General features: G+C 38.0%; 1 protein-coding gene across 10 annotated transcripts in view; it reads right to left on the bottom strand.

Annotated features, from left to right (window-relative positions):
- The window catches only part of RNF19A (ring finger protein 19A, RBR E3 ubiquitin protein ligase), a 67,017-nt gene that overhangs the window by 39,396 nt on the left and 11,029 nt on the right, over positions 1 to 16,592 (bottom strand). For 2 of the 10 annotated variants that reach the window (XM_054190907.1, XM_054190904.1), the window contains exon 2: positions 14,426 to 14,585. The exons of 7 other annotated variants lie outside the window; for them this stretch is intronic. The gene's annotated coding sequence lies outside the window, so the exon portion shown is untranslated. Of the gene's footprint in view, positions 1 to 12,501; positions 14,214 to 14,425; positions 14,586 to 16,592 lie in introns of those variants that run through there. One more of the 10 variants, XM_054190912.1, reaches the window with a different exon arrangement.

Here is a 16,592-nt window from a genome sequence, read left to right as displayed (position 1 = left end):
GAAAAAACCACACTGTCATTTGAATAATCATCAACATTCCTAACTACCCTCAAAGTTCACCAGAACGTAAGAACAGTTCCACTGGATTCCACAAGTACAGGATCCTGTGTCCAGAGCATGTAAGACTCCATGGTGCAGAGAGGGTGAAAGAAATCTGCCACTGGGCCCACGTCCTAAACGTGAATTCTTAACTTGTCAGACTGCTTTCAAATCCAAAAAAGTAAGTTTATCTCCCTGCCAGTATATTCTAGCACTTTGTATATTGCCATCCATAGAAATATCAAATCTCTTCCCTCTCAATGCTGTGAATCCCCAAGAAAGTCTATGGTAATAAGCTCAACAGCCTAACAAAACACAGCTCAAAAATATCACTCCTTTAAAATCAGTATTTAATTTGCTACTAATCTCACTGATTATCTCCTTGTTCTCACGTTATGATATGAGAACAGAAGTTTAACTTATCTTCATCTGCCTCGTATCAGAAGAGAATTGCCATCGAGAGATACAAAGCCTTGGAGCATCGGGGTTAGCCAGGGAAGCAAGTGCATGACCAGGGACTGACAGAGGGAAGTACTGTATAAATCTCTGCATCATTTACAGCTACACACAGTCACTTTAATACAGTAAATTACATATTTTCTAGATTTACAAACAGTTGAAGCATACTTATTTCTGCTTTTGTCAGTGCATTAGCAGAAAAACAGGAAATGAATCAGACTGAAACAATAAACCTTGAGAAGAAACACCATGAAATTTTTTGGTCTTACATAAGATTCATTCTTTTTTAAAGTGACAGGAACTTCAACAGACAAACTGATTTAAAAAAAAATCATGACTTTAATAGATAGTAGAGTAACTGTGGATTGTTCAGAAAAGGAAAACAAATTTGGGTGTTTTTCTTTATTATAACATATCACAGGTCTCTTCCATAGTCTTTCAGATGCATCACATTTTCAGCTGGCTACTGAAAAAATGGAATTTAAGCGATCCATATATAAGTGCACTGACTGATGGAACACCAGCCAAGACAGCAAAAGACGGGAAGGCTGCCAAATAAGCATTAGAGCCAAATTACAGTGAACCCTTCATTTTCCTTCCAGCTTTGCCACACGACTGGCTTTATTTCGAACAACTCTGGGCCTCCGTTTTACAGATACACTGTTGATAGTGGAATGGAAATGCAGTAAGACTTCCTTCAAAGAAAATGAAAAAATAAGATACAATGACAGCAACAACAAAAAATTAACCTCAAGTTCTGAAATAACCTTCTCGTGCAACTGCAAAATCCTGTCATCCTTGAGCACCGTTTCCTCCGGACCATGCCATCTCTTATTTAAGAGGAATAAAAAAATAACCACATAAAAAAAAAGAAGATAGAGAAACCAACTATTCAGGAGAATGTCTTTCCACAAAAAATTAAAATGACAGTAAAAAACCAAATTATTTTGACTAAGGATGTCACAGGACATTAAGACGGTTGTCTAATGCATATACAGAAGAACAAAACCAGGCTATAACCCCAACTAGATACTGTAGTAATCACTTGAATTTCAACTTTGGACTAAAATATAAAATATTTTTACCCCATAATCAAAATTAGTCTACAGGGAAAAAAACAAATAGAAATGCATCCTGACCAGGTACAATTTTTGTCTTAAAAATAAATTTTACAGCAAACTGACAGCATATTTTTTTCTCATTTGTGAAGCATTATTAAACTTGTGATAAAATCCCCTTGGAGCATGCTGAATGCGTTTCAGCTGACACTGGTATCTGTTTCAGTGATTTAATCCCAGGCTGCAAAGTTCTCACCGGCCACCTGCAGGGGTCAGAAATGAACATGCCTCCCTAACCCAATGGTAACTTCTGTACAAATCCAAGACTGAGCTGCAGAAGGGACTTGATTTGGTTTGGTTTTGTTTTAAAGGTAAAGGGGAAGTTTGACCTCCTGCCAGTCGTGATTATCTGATACGAAAACAACAAAAAAAAGGACACAGGAGTATTCTGGTACAGTTTGTATTACTCAGATTTCTTAGATACCTGACCAGGTACACACAGTTAAACCAGGTACCACACTTTGACTCAGAGGTGAATTCCCTTTGTTTTCCTTTACAGCACAGGGTGAAGTAACTCCCTACTATTTCCATATTCCCCTCTGATTACACAGAATCATAGAACAGTTAGAGTTGGAAGGGACCTTAAAGATCATCTAGTTCCACCCCCCCTGCCATGGGCAGGGACACTTCCCACTAGACCAGGCTGCTCAAAGCCCCATCCAGCCTGGTCTTGAACACTTCCAGGGATGGGGCATCCACAACTTCTCTGGGCAACCCGGGCCAGTGTCTCATCACCCTCACAGTAAACAATTTCTTCTTAATATCTAATCCAAATCTCCCCTCTTCCAGTTTGAAGCCATTACTCCTCATCCTATCACTAGATGCCTTTGTAAGAAGTCCCTCCCCAGCTTTCCTGTAGGCCCCCTTCAGATACTGGAAGGCCACTATAAGGTCTCCCTGGAGCCTTCTCTTCTCCAGGCTGAACAACCCCAACTCTCTCAGCCTGTCCTCAGAGGAGAGGTGCTCCAGCCCTCTGATCATTTTCGTGGCCCTCCTCTGGACTCATTTCAACAGGTCCATGTCCTTCTTGTGTTGGGGGCCCCAGAGCACAGTATTCCAGTTGGGGTCTCACCAGAGCAGAGGGGCAGAATCCCCTCCCTCGACCTGCTGGCCACACTTCTTTTGATGTGGCCCAGGATGCAGTTGGCTTCCTGGACTGCGATAAACCATTGCGGGCTCATGTTGAGCTTCTCATTCACCAACAACCCCAAGTCCCTGTCCTCAGGGCTGCTCTCGGTCCATTCTCCCCCCAGTCTGTACTTGTGCTTGGGATTGCCCTGACCCATGCACAGAACCTTACACTTGGACATTGAGCCATTGACTGCAACTCTTCGAGTGCAACCATTCAGCCAGCTCCTTATCCACAAAGTGGTCCACCCATCACATCCACGTCTCTCCAATTTAGAGACAAGGATGTCATGTGGGACAGTGTCAAATTTAGATATAACATCTAAAATAGCCCACACTTTTTATCAAAATCGTTGAATTAAAGAAAAAATTATGTAATATTGTAATAGCAACCTGATTATTCAAAAGAATTATTTTTACTCTAAATCTTAATTTTTCCTCACTATTTTAACAACTGGCAAGAGGGAAGTTTTTTAAGCTGATGCCTTGGATGTCAGATGCTCCAGTAATTCAAATCTGCCTTTTAAAGTGTTTTAGTATATAATTTTTGGTGAGGAATGCAAACTTCTTCATATCTAGAACAAGCTTCTTAATAGTGTTAAACCAAACATATAACCCTGAAGCTAAAATTTTCTGGCCACATCAATATACATTAGAATTTCAGTTTTCTAACAAATACTTTCTTAAAAAAAAAATCATTCCCAAAATACCAGATACAGGATGGAAAGCAATGTACTTTATTACAATGTAAGCATACTAACCCTATTCTAAATAATAAAGAAGCTTGTGAAGAAAACCTTCCTTAAAAAAAGAATTAAAGTAACTTTATTCTAATGAAACAAAGTACATTCTTGTCTAGCTGCAACAGGGTTGGGTTTTTTTCCCCCAATAAATTAGCGATTTTGATGCTATAACATTTAATAATATGCCCTGATTAAAAGCAAGAGGAAGTCAGACCTAGGGAGAGCATTTGGTATATAAAACACAGTCCTTGTATTCATATGTAATTCACACCTGGTCTGGCTTGTCAATAAGAGTAAACTATTTCACTAATCATGGACTTGGAAAATGTTTCTCTGAACCTACCAAAAAATGCTGTGAAGTATACCTGAACCGATATAAATTTTAGAAATGCTGGTATTTCCAGGAAGTTGCTGAAAGCATTGTATTACAGAGCATAATATTAAAATGAGCACACTTTAATAAAGTGTTGGTAACAGACCAAAGCAAACCAAGTTTTTGAAAATACTAAACATACACTTACACACACAACAAGAGCACACACGCTCGGCATCCTAAGAGGATGGGGAAAAGCCATCCTCACAGGTCAGATTTGCAGAAGAAATGAACTGCCAGTGAAATCTAAACAAGACAGAATTTCAGGAGCATTCAATATTGTAGTTATAATGAGAACAATGAAAACAAATGGGTGTCCAACACTTTTGAACATTTGATCTGTGTGTATATATAAGTTTATTTGAAGATCAGATATCTGCAGGCATCCTAATTAAGCAGCCTTTGCCAGTAAAAACTATTATATTTTAATTATAGTCCTTAAGTAATGTCCTGGTTAAGCAGAGCATGAGAACAGATACTATCTAGTCTATTTTTGGGATTCTCTAGGTAAGCAGTCATTGAAGAAAAGACACTGCCCTGCAGCATCACTGCAGAAAAATTTAGCTGCATTCTCATCCAGGGAGTTCATCTGCAAGGGGAACTTTTCTTTTTACATCACCGTAATAGTGATATGCAACGGATGAGAATAAATCCAGTAAATCTTTTCCAACACTAATTCACAGAATTGTAGAATCATTTAGGTTGGAAAAAACCCTTAAGATCATCGAGTCCAGCTATTAGCCTAACATTACCAAGTCCACCACTAAACTATGTTCCTTATGTAACCTAATTCAAGGTATCCTACACTAATAATTCTTTTTCTACAGGAGACCCAAGATGAAAGTCTCTGTAGATTTATACACATGGATAAGAAAATGTAACAAGGCAAGGTATGTTTGTTTTTTATCCATTTGAGAAAGGAAAGTGAAGTTATTTCACTTTTGAAGGAAGTTCTTTGAAGTCAGGAGCTTCACTGTTTATTTGGAACCATTTATTTCCTCCTACAATTCCAAAGAAAACAGTTACACAAATACATTAGAGGAAGCAGGTGTATAATTTCATTGACAAGCTATTTAAGATTCTTAAAAAGGAACTTTATGTCAGCACAGTGATCCTTCAAACATTTCCCTAAGTTACTTGCTGGAAGACACTTTAATATTTATCTTACTACTCTACAAAAGGAAAGCAACCATAGTGTATTATTCCACAGTACTAGCAAGCACTGCTCTATGGCCCGAAGCACAAAATTAAATATCACAGTGCCAGGAAAATAGCAACGTCACTTCAAATTGTAAATATATGAAGAAAACATCACTAGAATTAAATGGTAAAATGCCAAGGGACATGACAGTTAAAGAAAAAAAAAGAAACTTTGAGCTAGACTGCAGAATTCCATAAGATACTATGCCATTTGTTTTCATTGTGCCCTCAGTTTTAGTTCAAATTTACTTATTTTATAAATCAGTTATCACTTCAGGTACAATAATACCGGGAGTTGTTTAAGACTAATTAAGCTATATATATAACTAAAAATCTATTTCTGCAGGGGAAAAAAAAATACACTTACAAAATTTTATTAATGTGCAATTAGGCAGCTTGCAAGTTTTTTTATATTTTAACAAAATTTCCTACAACAATGCACAAAGCAACTTGATGCCAAAAGAAACATGGCAGATAAGTTCTACAGGGATGTAGATAGATACAAAGTTATTTTAAAATTATGAATACTAAAGGGAATGCAATCCAATATCCAGAGCAAGAGGCTCTCGTACAGAGGGGCTCTGCTCAGTAAGCTTCACTATGTAGTTTGAGAGTCCTACAGATGAAGCTCCTGCTGAACTAGCTTAAAAGGTTTACATTAGTACAAGTAATTGTCCATGCTGTTTCTGTTGCGAGCTAACCTACCCTGCAGCAGAAATGCCACCTTGCCCTCTTCAGAGCAAGGTCAGATGTTCAGTTTAAACTGCCTATAAGATAGTTTTAAACTGCATCTCCAGATCTGAATGGAAGCAAGGGCATTCATTTAATTATATTGATGGCTATAGGTTAGCAAATTCCAAGAGGAGGGCATTAATAAATAGGAGGTGATAACAGCTTTAACATTTTAAACCACTGCTAAGTGAACAATGTCCTTACAATAGCAGCTAAGCTTCCAAAGTAACCTGGTACACTATTCTGTGGGACAAATTCCCAAAAGGCAATCATCTACCAGACCTTACTCTACAGTCCAGATACGAGCAGTGCATAAAAGAGTACTAAAGTCCTACAGAAGGCAGCATCAGGCTTAAAGCAACCATGGATATAGCACCTCATAGTTAAACAACAGATGTTATGGGGGAGGAGAATGTAAGCAGACAGTCAGATTAAGTCAAACTGGAAAAATATAAGCGTGCTATTGAAAACAGAAACCAAAGTAATAAGAAGTTAAATGCATTGTGACTCACCTCATTTTTACAGTTTAGTAAGTCATTTATTTCAGGAGACAATGATTTATCGTTAAAAGAAAGCCTAGTAACACTATTATTGCCTAACGCTTCCCATTATGACATCCTATATCAAATCTGCGTAGAATCTTCTCAAGCAAACTGGGCTGAAAAGTTACATACTAAAATCTTCTTCAGGGCTTTTATTTCAACTACTTAAGCCAGTAACAAATAAAAAAAAAAAAACACAAATCCCAGAAAACCACAACACTTTAATGAAGAAAATTATCTTATAAAAGAAAATAAATGTAAAACTTGCAGTATTCTCTCTGGAAAGATTCAGCACTTTGAGGCTGGAATTCTGATCTGTGTATCTACGATGTACATGTTATTGGCCTTTCAACAATATGAATATAGCCATGCTTGCAAGTTTTGGGGAATGGGAGAATAATACATGATTTTCAGCAAAGAGCATATATTTTATCTGCTAAAATCTCTCCCAAACTCGATCCAGCCTGAAATTGAACAGGATCTCCCTTTCTCTTCCAGATACACAATATGCTGGGTCAAAGTACCAGAAAATAAAGCTAGGAAACTGCCTTATCATTTCCAAGATCCCACTACTAAGTAATAGCAATGTAGAAGATACTCTAACCAAATGTGGAGGGGGCAGGATTAAACTCATGGAGAGAAGGGGCTTGAGTGGCAACGGTAGAAGAAAACAGAACGGATACAGTCCTAACTTGCCTAGACATGGTCCTGGAACAACCTGACCTATGAGCAGCCCTGCTTTGAGCAGGGGTGGACTCCATGCCCTCTGAAAGTCTCTTTCAACCCAAACCATGCTGTAGTGCTAACAACAGTGGAAGTGGTGGCTGTCAGAAGGGTGACTGAAGTCTGCACCAAAACAGCAACTGGACAGCTGAACATAGACTCCATCAGAGAGTGCCAGAGAGAAAAATCTAAGAAAAAACAGGGACTAGCAGAGTAAGGAGGCCAACAGCAGTTGTTCAGGAAAGTAATCTGGGGACTCTAGGCACAAGTAATAGAGACAATCTATCTCATGAGAAACGCAGTGAGGCAGGAGAACTGACTGGCTGGCCACAAACGCTAGAGGAAAACGAGCTAACAAGCACAGGGCAAGGACAACAAAGAGACCCTACAAAAGAGCAGCTGAGCTGGGAAGAGAAAGAGGGAGCATCTCCAAACCATGGAGAGAAAGACAAAGACATCAGATTAGGTATTGAAAAGGGTATGAATTTAGATTGGCTAAGATATCTGCCTAACAAAAATCATGACTGACTAAACGTGAATAGGAGGATTTGGATAAAACACTGCTAACTATGCAGAAAGTGAAAGGTACACTGCTGATGACAAATACAAAAGCAGCAAAAGCGGCTTGTACTGTCAAAGCATGCCTTCCTCTAGAGCTCATCCTCCACAGTCCAAAGACATCCACAAAACCCTCTGCATAAGCACATGGATCATACTGTCTAGGGTTGATCCCTGTAAAGCATGACAGAGTATTATTAGATACCACTAGCTCAAATAGCAGCGGCCTGCCTGGTGAGTAGCTTCCAGACTTGCTGATATGATTGCAATTATTATTTTTAACAGCTAGGAAACAGCAGACAAACTACATTAGAAATAACTTAATCCAGTAAACAAAATTAAGCCCTGGAGTTTGGAAATGAGTGCTGAAATACGTTATGATGGTTTAATTGCACGGCTTTTATCCCTTTCCCCATAATGGAGTCTTTGCCAGGTTTTCACTTATCAGGTCAGTACTCAGTATTTTGTTTGTTCTTATTCATTGTTACCTGTAACTTAAAAAAAAAAAGAATACTGCATATAATGCTACATCGAAAGCAAGAATTGATTTTATCATAGGTCATTGCAGAGCACTGATATGTTAGAATAATATTGCTGAAATAGTCAAATACTATATTCAACCCACTGAAGTAGCATGGTTATTATCCCTATTAACAGCTACAATGTTAAAGCATATGATTAAGGATGGATTTATTTACCAACCTCAGGAGCCTGATCTGAGATACCCAAGAAGTTAATTTCTTTCAGGCTATTATTACACAGCAGATTATATGTTCAAAGATAACTGCAGTACCAACTGCACACACATACACCAAACCTCCGCCCCCCCAACAAAGAAATACCACTGATAATACACAGCCAGGATTCAGATACCTTCATCAGGCAGGAAGAAAATATTTTCAGTCTTCTGCTTTATTTGCATTATATCTCCAAACTTATTCAAAGGGAACAATTACCCCCAAAACTAGATTTATTGCTGGCCCAAGCTAGACAGACTCCCCAGTGGACAGGGCAAATGTATTCTCATGAATGCTTCTCTGGGGAACAAAAACAAACCAAAAAACCAGAGCTGTATAATTAAGGACTATAACTTAATAAAGGTAGGCACAAAAGGTGATAAAACTATAGTTGTTTCTTCAACCTTAATTCTGGCATTTCTTAACATCTGAGAATTTGACCCGAAACCTTGAAATGACAGTAAACTGCATGCAATGGCAGAATCAATTTCACTTTATTGACATGTACAATCCTTCACCATTACAAACACAGGGCGAGTAAGTCATCTAATTGCTGCAGAAGCCATACCTACCTGATTCTAGTATTTTAGTACACTCATTATCATGGTTTCTGGGAGAAAAAAAAACAAACCAAAACCAAAAACACAAAACCAAACCTACCAGCATCCTAAAGGCATCTTCCTTGACTTTACAACAGACTTTTTGCATTCTACACAACTATTAATACCTGAGCCATCCTTCACCTACAAAATGCACTGTTTTGCAGAATGCCCACCAAACAAGTTACTGCAAGTACAGATCGAGTTAGACAATACTTACTAAGTCATACTCCAGTCACTACTTTGATGACTTAACAGTTATGTCATAATGAAAGTAAATCTAATAACCTCCTTTTTTGAAGGAAATCAAATCACCAAAACAAGGTTTTATCTTCATCACAAAATATTCTAGAACCACCCATATTCAGTTACTAGTCTACAGTAACACTGTGCAAAGCACACATTTCAGAGAGCTGAACTTTAAAGGTGAGTAGTTCTAACTTCAGAAGGACTGCATTTTACAGAGCGCTTCAGTACCTACATTGCTTTTCTGCAGATAAAAGCAACAATCTACCGAGGCTTTCTACAAAGTATTTTTGTTCACTGTACTGCCAACTGGAAGCTCCCTTCTTTCAGAGTTCTTAATCTGTCCTCTTACTGAATGACTTTTTGCACAATAAAACTATTCTGCCTACTCTTAGAGGTGTGTTTTCATGCATTTCAGGAGGAACACAAACCATATCAAAATACATTCTTCTTTATTTTTTACTTTTAACCACCAGAGATGAACAAAAACAAATTTACAAAAGGTTCAAGAGAATCCATACCATAAATGCTGTATGCTGTGGCTTTACATTAATTGGGCATATGCCATTTTCTGTATAATGGCTTTAAAAGGCACAGAGTACAAAGATCCCCACAGCTTGTAGAAAATAATTTAGGTTGAAACTGAGACTTAGAAATTATTTGTTACCCGGAAAACAGAAAGGTTTGACCTTTGAGATAAGAAAAAGGATATGATTATATAGCCCTAAAAAAAAAAAAATACAGCAATATCTCACACCTCAGAAACAAAACAGAAAAAAGCTACAATAAAAACAAAACCATGTCACTTGTCTTCATATGTTACTCAAACAACACTGCTTGGTCTAGATCCAGCCATGATATTATGTTGATTAGGGCAGGGTGTAGGAGGTGGGAAGAAACCGTTTTCACTGCTTACTGTTTCAGTGAAAAAGCTGAAAAGCTGCTGGGCAGGACTAAACAGGATGCTTTTATTTCTTAACCCATTCCCCAGTAAACAACACCTCCTTGCAAAGCTTCAATTCAGCAGCAAAAGATAAACTTATCTGGCACATCATATACTTTATCTGCTAACTAAATTAACAACGAACGCAGGGGAGCTTGTTCGTCCTTTCCCAGACAGGCAGGCAGCATGTAATCCAAATAATCTGAATTCTTGCAAGGCAGGATCTTTCTCTTTGTTTATCCTTGTTCTCTTTTCATTAGTTAGTTAATCCATTACCTAATTCATCTTGGAATCATCTTTAATTGTTAATAATGGAAAGACTCGGGACTCCTGTGCTGAGCTCACAGGCCTCTCTTCTATTCTTACCCTGGCTGAATTTCTGCCTGGTGTCAGGTCACAGAAGGCAAAGTCTACTTTTATGCAGCTATGCACCACCACCACAGACAAAGTGAACAAAAGTGTACTGACACATTAGGGGGGGAAGGAAAAAAAAAAAGCAACAGCAAATAGGAACAGGAAGGGGAAGGAAGAAAGGGGGGGAAAAAGTAACTAGTCAGGTAGGAACTTAAGGAGGAAAGTATTTTTCGTCCCCAGATACAAAAATCCCTCAGTCCAAGTGGAGATGGCTTAAAACCAGGGCGTTGTGAAATTAAGAGAAACAGTGAGGACAGTAGCTTTGCAGGTTTCTTCTCTCTGTTGTCCCACAGATGTACTTGCATTGACTGCAAAATGCTACATTTCAGGAAAGCAACAGCCTGTCTTCACAGGCTATAGGCACTAAAGATCTCTTTGCTTAAAAAGGACCTAGAAGTTTGATACCTCTATCTCTGACCCTGAGTAAAAGGGCTCCTGGTCTCCCAAGATGTATTTTTAGCAGTGTCATATAAAGAAAAGCTTGACTCCTTTTTTTGAAAATGCAAAGTCAACCAAAAAGTAAGTATCAGATGCAGCTTTACAGGTAAAATGAAACTGAGAAGGTAAGTGCTCTTCTCAGGAAACTGTAGCAAGGTCTTCAACTCAGCAAAAAATGAGTAATTTTAAGTATAAACAGAATAAAGCCTTTAAGATAGAGGAACACAAAGTCAGAGTACCTCCATCAGGACACACAGAAGAGAAATCTTTGATAGAAATTATTTTTCCAGTATATATAGTCCTTACCTTGAACATAAAGTCCTTAACCTTGAACACATTTCATCTTACAGCCACGTTTCTTTGCATTGATCGCCATGTTAGACTGCTTATTACAGATACACAAAAAGCAGACCCAAAGTAAGATACTTCCCAATGTCTGATCAGAAAGAAGAGTTTCTCAGCAGACTTCACCTTTGCTAGTTGGGTGGTCTCACTACAGCCACTATTTATTCCCATCCAAATGTTCTTCCACTATTAGATGTCTGAGGGACAATTGGGTGCTCCCTACATAAAACATTCTGATATGAAGGAGAAAAGCCAAACAGTATGTTGCAACGACCACCCTCTATCAGCATCTCCACTTTATATACAGTTCCTCTACAGATGTTCAGTTAATACTAAAACATTTACTGTCAAGGTACAATTAGATCTTGATACAAGGAAGAGCTCCAGCACTGAATATGAGCTGAGCATATGGCCCCAATTTTCAGGTCATAAAAAGCCCAAAGCACTCATCAACTATCTAATTTAGAGATAATAAAAGCCTTTTATTTCCTGAAAAAGGTATAAATGTTTCTTCCCAAGACTTTCTGAATGACAATACTGCAGAAGATCTACCAAAACATCCCTCCCTTTCTCCAGCTTCACTGAAATACACTGTAAATTCTGTGCGCCATGTACCTTCAGCAAAGGAAATAGATGAATGGAGGCATTTAGGCATGGCACCACCAATAGTCTTCCTCTGGAACGCAACCATGATGGTGCTAAGACAGACTCTCATTTGCCCAAGAGCAGACAGGTAACAAGGGTATTTTATATAAATATTTAAAAATAAAAACAAGGTGCAGCAACACTAGTGCCGTGATGTCATCATATCCAAACCGCTAGCCAGGTAGCACTGTAAAATCCCCATGCCTCAACCAAAATCTTCAGTCCCACGTGAACCTCCACTTTGCACTCCCTACAAACCATTTCTTGAAAACATACGCGAGGTAAATTTGTCTCACCGGAAGCCTTACACAGTGCGCTAAACAGTATAGCTGGAACTGTCTTACAGATGAAGCATTTTCAGATAAAAACAGAACTTCATTAACGCAATGTGGCTCACAGAGTTCGGTTTTACATGAAAAATCTGTTTGTTAACTGAGAAACTTAAAACTGATGCTTGTATTTATTAGGGATATGCAGCATCACTGAAACACAATGAGAACAAAGCAACATGATTCTTACTGCAGACAGTTTCTCCAGAGTTAGTCCTCTTGCTGAAGCAGTTCTTCATTCACTAACTGGAACAATTGAAGGGGACAGCCAGGGCCTCCAATTTAGAACAAGAGCTCTAATCTGCCTTATGGGAGCAGCTAAAGGACCTATAGAAAAACGTTTGTTTAACAGTCATTTGTCTCAACTATAAATAGAAACAGAACAGAACTGACATAGTCCCACAATGACAGTTTGTGCTGAACAATAACAGGATACTTGCACTAAGAGAGTTGTGCTCTACTTCGGAAGCAAACACAAGTAGCTATACCAAACTGAATTGGTACAAACATTTATTTCAGCAAGATGTTTGAAGGGCATCTTGCAGAAGACATCATATGGGGATATGCTGGCCTCTTAGAGAGGAAGTTTTAATGCCTAAGGAAACACCTGTGTATATGTAACTTTTATTTAAGCTCATTTCTTTAGGTCTCTTCACTAAGTTGCTTTAAATTAAAGCAACTCTTTTATCAGCTTTTCAGACTGGTGCAGTATATCTAGATGTGAAGTGAACCTGTTGGAAACGCGCCCTTCAGAAAAAAAAAAAATATAATTTCTACAGCTATTCTCATCTTGTAAATGGCAATTACAGTTGCAGTGTTCTGGCTGCCTGTCCAACAAGATACTAAGAGTAACCCAGCAGGTGACTGACTTCAAGCCACAGTTTAAGAGTGGAAAAGCCTACAGTAATCTTTCCATCACAAAAAGGTAATGGAAGCACTCCTGTTTTATCTTATATCATGGATAAATCTCGAGATGAGGTTATTTCTTCACAGAGGTGTGCCACGACTTCCATGAACAGTGAAGCAAAACAGACAGTCGAGACCCTCCTCACTTGCCTTAATGAGGAGAGACCTAAGGGTGATATCACAAATGAGATCTCACAACTTGGCTACGGGGCTTTTCTTCCTTCTCTGAATTCTACTGTCTTTGAAGAACTCAAAGACTATTCTAAAGCTGTTATAAGCCATGCTCACAACAGGAAGAAAACCGCTAGTAGAGGCCTGTAAGATTGTAGTCCTACATACCATTTACAGTTCTCTTTAGATAACCATTGCTTTGTTTTGTGTCCTTGAGTCGGTACGTGCACTAAGAGGAAAAAAAAGAAAAAACAAGCAACCCATGCCAGAGAAGGAGCAAGCAAGCAAAATCATGGTAAACCACTGTTCTGCAGTGCCTGAGAATTGCCCTAAATGTACATGGAACAACCGGAGATCACTGAAGAAAGAAGACTAAATCGCCTGATGACTCAGATGAGCAAAGTCTCTTCTCATCAACTAAAAAATAACCTTACAAGAAAATCTGGGATAATGAGGTGAACATTAGTTTACAGAAGTTTGGAAGAAAACTGTCAATCCATAAATATCAGCAATAGACCAAATACCTACTTATATAATGACTTATCACTAAGAAATAAAATAAATTTAAAAAGTGCCTGAAGAAATTTTCTGAAGTAACCTTCAAGTGAATACTTGAGAGGGAAGACTGAAATTCTACTCTTTAGTTCAAAGTCACACTTGTTTATTTGGACTTTTATTTCTTTCTGAGTTAAAGCAGAACACACAATATCTGAAATCTAATCTATACACAACACAAAAAGGCTTAAATTTTTCCATAAAGACAATTTCACTAGAGATTTAAAAGACTAACTACAAGAAATTAACTAAATTTAGACTAAATCACAAATAAAACTTCCACTTCGTAGAATAAGAAATAAAAGGAAGTTTCCTCTTGTGAAAAAAACGTGAGCATTTAAAAAAAAAAAAACACACCCAACTGTTTTCTAGGTACTCCTGATACAGCCTCCTCCATATTCTTCCTTCAGGGGGAGAAGGAAATCATACACTGCAACACTATAAAAGCAACCAGTTCTCTAGGACTCAACATAACTTTTTACCTTTTTGGTGGAAGTCTACCTCTAGGTGCAATTCAGATGCTTTTAGCAATTTAAGATCCAACACCGTTCTCAGTATCTTGAAGCTGTGTTATGTAAACCGATTCATTCAGCTACACATCTTCCATCAGCTAACACAGAAGGGACGATAGAAATTTACGAGCTAAGACAAATGCAAAAAGAGAAAAATCTGAAATCAACTTCTTTATGCATAAGCTAGTGTTAGAGTGAATATCTTTATTAGTCCTTCCAAAAGCGCTCACTGACCCTAAAAAAGAATCAGACTGACTTGCAACTCAGCCGCAAGCCAGAAACCACACTAAGAAGAGTAGAGCCTAAAACATGTATCCATCAACTCATGCTAGTCAGGTATTAAAATTTATTCTACGAGGCTGGTATGTGGTGTTTACGTACAACTCAGAAAACAAATCACAAAGCTAATTATGGATGCCTGACCACAGGCCAGAGTAAACTGACCCCATAATGGAGACCACAAGCTTGGCTAAAGGCCATCAGAGGACAGTGGTACAGAACAGTATAGCTGTACTTCAGAATTCAAAGATCTTTCTCAGTGCTTCCAAACCAGGATTCACAAGTCCTGTGAAAAGATGTAGGCATCCTACTTTATTTGCCAGGAAGAGAGAGGTGCGGGTGGGAAATCTTAGTAAGAAATACTTTAGTAAGACTAAGTAAGCATCATAAAGGCACAAGCAAACAGGAAAAAAAGAAAACCAAACTGGACCAGTTCAGAAGAATCACCTACCCACTGAACAAATTCAGTCTGAAGTTTCTGCCATGGGGAATAGTAGCTAAATGATGGTAATTAATAGCAGAAAAAAAACTATACGCATTTTCCATCACAAAAGGCTCTACCCAACTGCTAAAAGAATTTGAGGGCTTGTGTTCTTTCACAGGTTGATAATGTTAACATAAAACAAGTCTTCCTAATGCATATATTAATGATAACGGGGAATTCCATTGCTAAGGGAGTTTAAATGATTCATTTACTAATAGAGACACCAGGACTGTACACACTGTGAAGGTAAACAAATACATCTGTCAAGCATCTTCCTTCCTCCTGAGCCTCAGCTAGCATAACTAATCAAAATCTGATGATTGCTCTATATAAGACATGTGTCATTTGTCTGGTAGATTTAAGGGGAAGGGGAGAGAAGAAAACTACAAATAAACATTTCTCCCTCTTTTAGAAACGATGATCTGATATCCTCAAACAGAAAAAGCTGACAACATAAACATAACAGCTAGAATTCAGCATTTTATAAATGCTGAATTGTATAAAGCACAATCAAAATTGTGTCATACTTCAAGAAATGCACATATAGAAGAGTTACGCATATTCAAAAAAAAAAATCAGCCTTTTACCACACCAGTTTTTAAGAGGAGCATTATTGCCATTATGCAAAAGTGAAACTTTCATTTTTACTTTCTGGACCAAATACAACTAGTTCACGTGAAAACTAAAAAAAAAAAAAAAAAAAGTGCTTTATCAGCTTTCTCAAAGATTTAAGTACAAGCATTTAAATGTTCACAGTTAAATAATGGTAAGATTTTGGAAATCGTTAAGTAATGTTACACAGCCATCATTTCTAAGCATACAAATGAATTGTGTCAGCTGGGCAATTCAGAATCTGGCCTGAATATTAAACTGAAAGCCGCCTTGTCCAATGAACTTCGTAAAAAACATTTCATCAGGCACTGAAATATGATTCTTTGGCTGACAAAAAGGGCATTATTTAAAAAAAAAAGCTTTGAAGGAAAAAATTTAATTTTTAAAACTGAATTTATGGTTAGTTTTGTCCACAGAATTAAATCCTGCAAGGCCCATTTCCCAAACTGCCCTTTGCTTTTTAAAAATAATGGCGTCCTTGATGACAATTGAGATAAAGCACCAATGCCAACTACAGTATTTTAACAGAAACAAGATTTGTTGTGCTCCTCACAGGGAAACACAGGCACATTTCCAATAAGCGACCACAAGGGCATGAAGGCTTCAAATTTTGATTTCTCTGCTCAGCAATAACTACATTCTACTACTGTCCCTTTGGCACATCCCCATAAATCTACACTACTATCCCTTTGGCAAAGCCCCCATTTCTTTCCATCAGAGAGTACTGGAGCAGGAGGGGGAAAAGCAGGAGGACACCTTGCC

The sequence above is a fragment of the Rissa tridactyla genome, chromosome 2, assembly GCF_028500815.1.
Source record: "Rissa tridactyla isolate bRisTri1 chromosome 2, bRisTri1.patW.cur.20221130, whole genome shotgun sequence".
Classification (NCBI taxonomy): Eukaryota; Metazoa; Chordata; class Aves; order Charadriiformes; family Laridae; genus Rissa; species Rissa tridactyla.
Note: the sequence above shows the minus strand (reverse complement) of the source record. Positions and strands in the feature narration are given on the sequence as shown.